The sequence below is a fragment of the Neolamprologus brichardi genome, chromosome 15 (genome assembly GCF_056152115.1).
Source record: "Neolamprologus brichardi isolate AB-2024 chromosome 15, ASM5615211v1, whole genome shotgun sequence".
NCBI lineage: Eukaryota > Metazoa > Chordata > Actinopteri > Cichliformes > Cichlidae > Neolamprologus > Neolamprologus brichardi.
The window spans coordinates 13,499,562-13,504,780 of record NC_142118.1 but is presented as its reverse complement, the minus strand read 5'-3'; the positions used below and the strand labels follow the sequence as shown (position 1 = coordinate 13,504,780).

At 41.0% G+C, this 5,219-nt stretch overlaps 1 pseudogene; it reads left to right on the top strand.

Annotated features, from left to right (window-relative positions):
* Positions 1-1,294: 1,294 nt before the first annotated feature.
* LOC148098424 (zinc finger BED domain-containing protein 4-like) lies at positions 1,295-4,287 on the top strand (annotated as a pseudogene).
* Positions 4,288-5,219: the final 932 nt, after the last annotated feature.

The window sequence follows — 5,219 nt, the reverse complement described above, 5'->3', positions numbered from 1 at the left end:
TGCGTGACTTATAGCCTCAGTTTCCTGTTCTTAGCTAACAGTCGCAACCTGTGTGGTCTTCTGCTGCTGCAGCCCATCTGCTTCAAGGCTGGAAGTAATTTGTGTGTTCAGAGATGCTCTTCTGCATGTCTTGGTTGTAACAAGGGGTTATTTGAGTTTCTGTTAAAGGTATTTAAGGCCAGAGAAAGGTGAGCTCTAGTGCCAGAGAGCCATGTTGGTAACATGTTACTTTCCCTCATCTCCTGGACCCTTTCAGGGGAACGTAACCAGTGGGGGCTTGTCCGGGATGATTGAGAAGGGAGTTTGGAATTAGTGGCGTTTGTTTTTTGTTTTTTTTGCTTTTATGTAGCGGTCATGTTCCCTTTTGAGAAGAAAGGAAATACACCTTCCCAGTTAAGTTAGGTGAGTGTCCATCTGAGCTTTTTAAGTTGTTCCTTCAGGCACCCGTTTATTATTTTGCCTTTCTTGTTTTTGGAGTAATCCTGGGTGGGGATTAGTTCCCTGTTGCAATTCAGGGCTCCGGTCACTGTTTTAGGTCAAGTCAGTCTAACGCAGTCTAACAGTTCTCCATTCTCTGAATATTTTGTCTTCTTCATTCTCTGTAAATGCTAAATATAAGAAAATCAGAGTAACTGAACTTGCCATATCTTAAACTTCACCAGGTCATCTCGACCACTTCAACATGCCTAAATGCACAGATATCCTGCTATGTGATTGGCTGATCAGATACTTGCATTAACAAGAAACTGAACAGATATGTATAATTTAACTTTGCCTCCATTCAAAACTAATCTTTTAGATTTTCTTTTCAGTGAGGGCAGTTGCTAAGTACTAAAAGTTAATAGGCTAAATGTTAAAATCCATCAGGTTAACTGCCTTTATTAAAACTATCAAATGAATTAATTATTAAAGAATTGTTAAGACTTTATTTGGAAGCTGTAACAGCTGTACAAGTCAGCTGTGTGGAACTATTTCAAAGTGAACGAAGACGCGAAAACAAAGGCGGACTGCAAATTGTGCTCAGCGAAATTGTCCAGAGGAGGCACAAAAGGTAGCGCATTTAACACAAGTAATTTAATCAAGCACCTAAAATCCCAACACGACAACGAGTACAAAGAGTTTACCCACGCTTATTTACCCATGCTTATTAGCACAGAGGAGCATAGCTGATGCTATAGCAGTGGGACAGAAAATAGTTGGGCATTTTAAACATTCCGCCTTAACCTACTCCCGCCTCGAGGACATTCAGGGACAGCTCAACCAGCCAATAAAGAGACTGCAGCAGGACGTACAGACGCGCTGGAACAGCATGCTCCAGTCCCTCTTTGAGCAAAAGCGAGAGCTTGGCGTGTATGTGTCCGAGCACAAACTCCCTGACTATCTCACAGCTCACCAATGGGCTCTTATGGAGACGACTGTTGCCATCCTCGCCCCCTTTGAGGAACTAACTAAAAAAGTGAGCAGCTACGACGCACTAGCCTCTGATGTCATCCCAGCTGTGACTGCGCTAGTGAGACTTCTAAACAGAGAAACAGACGAGGACCACGGCGTCAAGACAATGAAAGCAACCTTACTGGCAGCTGTCAAGAAGCGCTTCAGTGACGTCGAGACCAACCCACTGTACTTCATCTCCACCATACTCGACCCAAGGTAAAGTCTGTGTGCTATAGATATTCAATGAGTATAGCAGTACTAAATGTAAGATTATTTTACATCTGAAATATTATATATTTGTAACTAAAATACACAAATACAAATGTATGCAATATATATAATATGAAATACATTTCCCTTATTATTACCAGAAAGTCAAATGGCTGGCATTTGTCACAGTGGTTTAGGGGAAACTAAAACCAGTCCTATTTTTCCACATATTAATACATTTATGAATTTTGTGCAGGTATAAAGATCGCTTCTTCTCCAACAACGCTGCTCCAGAGGCCAAGCTGCACCTGAAGCAGGAGCTGCAGATGATGTCCAGAGCTGAGGCAGAGGGGAGTCGGGCAGAAGCTGCAGAACCTCCTGCTAAATTGTTCCTCAAGGCCCAGGCCAGCACTAGCAGCAGTCTGGACACTGTATTTGACGAAATCGCTAAGGAGCAGCCCCAGGCAGCACAGCCGCTGGCAGCAGGTGCTGCCATTGAGCTCGACACATACCTCGGAGAGGCCCCAAGCCCTCGTGAAGACAGTCCTCTGAAGTACTGGGGTGCAGTGTTGGGACTAACGCGTTATTAAGTAACGCGTTACAGTAACTACGTTATTATTGTGGTAACGAGCACGGTAACTAGTTATTATGCCAAAATCAGGAACGCGTTAGTCGTTACTGGGATTTAGATAGGGTCTTTACTCGTTACTTCGTGTGGTGGCTATCGCGGAGCTTCCACAGATTCTGTAACATTAGCAAGTGGTGGAAGCCAGCAGGTGGATGAGGGAAAGGGGACGCAGAAGGAAAAGAGACCCGAGGCGGCCGCCGGTCCAAGTGTGAACTGAACTTCAGGTAAGAAGTTATGACCTGCAGTCTATCTGGGTCAGATATAAACCAAGTTTAGGTGGATTTTATTTTGTTTATTCTGACTTTTTCCGTACTGCGTACTAGCTAGCATGACGGAGTTTCTATACAGCTGGGTGGGTGCTATGAAGTTAATGATGTTGAACTTTATTTTGTTCATAAGTTATTAGAGTTGCCAACCGTCCCGTCTGGTATTCAGAGAAAATGTTAGCGTTTCTTATTATTGAGGTGAAAAGGAACAGTTTGTCCCGGACTTCAGCTACATTGAAAAAGACACAAAGCTGGAGTTATTCTGTGTCTTTGCTGCACAGCTGCCTCTTCTTCTTTCATTCTCCCCCCTCCCTCTCCCGTTTCTGCTTCAATCATGAAAACTGATCAATGATCAGCTGATCGGCTCTCTTGTTTGCTTATCGCCCACTTTGCGCCAGAAAGAGGAAACCAGCCGATGTCGCGTTAAACAACAGCAGCACATTTAAGCTTGATCAGCTGTTGTTAGAATTTATTTAATATTACTTTCTAGTATCAGCTGATGTTTGCTGGAGCCACAGCTGCAAAAAAGCTGCTGGTCATGATATCGGTTTGGTTATCTGGTGAGAGGGAAACATGTAGATGAAACAGGAGATGTCCTTACTGAATCATCAGAGCTGAACAGGTGATGGAGAAACAGGTTTACCTTTTAGGTGACATGAATGAGTTGAAGGGAAGTTATGAACTGTTTCTGAGAGACAGATAACCCCAGGATCCTTTTTTAGGTAACTGACAGCTGGTAACTGTGCAGGGGCGGATCTAGCAAAGTTTTGCCAGGGGGGCCAGGTAGGGCATTAACAGGGAGAGGTGGGCACAAAGAAATACTTTTCTTTCTTATTCTCATTTAAAATGTCTAGCTTTTAAAAAATAATTATCTGAATCTTACAACAAAGGATTGATAGATTGATGCACATATACCAACAAAACAGTGAACATCACTGTCACAACAGTGTTTGTTTTCATTCAAAGGCTTTATGATTTTTCCTATAATGGCGGGCTGGTCTCTAGTCAAAATGCCCGGGCCGATTTTTTGTCCCCGTCCAGCCCTGTATGCAGCTCATCTGCAGTCTGGTGTTACCTACATCTTCCTATTCAGAAGGCAGAATTTCCGAGTTCTGAGTACAATTGAAAGCATCACGACTGCAGTTTTTGTGTTGGATGTAAAAGGCGCACATGACGCTGTGACATAGGCTAGAATCATGGCAGCAGTCAATGACGGTCCAGGCGTGCGATTTCTCTCGTGGAAATATGCACATTATCTTTTCCTTTCTATTGGTAGGTGGCACAGTGCACTTGTGGCAAGTAAGCAAGCTAGAAGACTGGCAAAGTTATGGAAGCAACACATTTACAAGAGAATTCTGAGTAAAACCAAAGTTACTTTCCCTAGTAACTAGTTACTTTGAAAGTAACGAGTAACTTGAAGTAACTGAGTTACTTTTGATAGAAGTAACTAGTAATGTAACTAAGTTACTATTTTAAAGTAACTTACCCAACACTGCTGGGGTGTCAACAAAATCAGGTTCCCCACTTTGGCTAAAATAGCCCGTAAATACCTCTTAGCCCCATGTAGCAGTGTGGAAAGTGAAAGGCTTTTTAGCTCAGTGTCACACATGATAGATGAAAACAGAAACAGTCTGACTGCTGATAATGCAGAAAAGCTACTTTTCTTAAAAAAAACCCTGCCACTCACTTTTTCTCTCCATTAAGTGAGTCATCTTAGACTTGATGTTAATACCTACCTCAGTTGCACTGACTGCCACAGTTCTATGTCGGTGGATGTTGTTAGTTTATTCAAATATTGTGCAATAAATAGCAAAGATGTTTATTAATGCCCCTTGTGTTGTCCAAAGCGGCAGAGTTTACAATAAACTGAAAAAAATACTTGAGTTGCACTGTCACTGTTTAAATTTTTTTTTTCATAATTATTTACTCTGTAATATGTTGCATACAACATGCTTTTCATTTTAAATAAATGTTCTTAATTCCAAACTAGTCCCTTGTTTTGTTTTGTTTTGTTTTTGTTAAATTATAGGACTAAAGCTGTTACCTGTAAATTTAAATCATGTTTTTATTAAGTACTCGGTATCGGTATCGGCGAGTACTGAAATGCAAGTACCCGTACTCGTTTCCAAAAAAATGGTATCGGTGCATCCTTAATACAGACAAATACAAATCCAAATATAGAGCTCAATAAATAACACAGGTGATTAGAAAGAGATTAAACTTAACTCCAAACTCAGCAAAAGCTACAATAGAATTCTATTAAGGTATAGGTTTCCATTGATTTTTAATTTTCAGACATTTATTGATGTGCTGAAAGGCTGAGTAGACATAATTATAAAGCACTTGCATTGTATAAGTCCAGGCAGCTGGCTTCAACAGTCGTGGGAAAGAATATCACACTGCAGTAACTTTCAGCCTCAGTCCTGAGAGATTTTAGTAGTGCATCGTTGCGTTTTATGATTATGGGCTACAAGTAATAAAATTATAAATTCATGTGTGGGCAGATTCCTCAGTACTTTAGCTGGATTTATTTTTATATCATGTGAAATTGGTACTGTGGATTTTCTGTGTTTTAAATGCTGTTTATATGTATTTGTTCAGAAAATCTGAGCAAAGTTTCACAGCAGGAACTTAAATTTATCAAGTTGGGTGAATATGCATAAAACTAAAACAAAGCACTA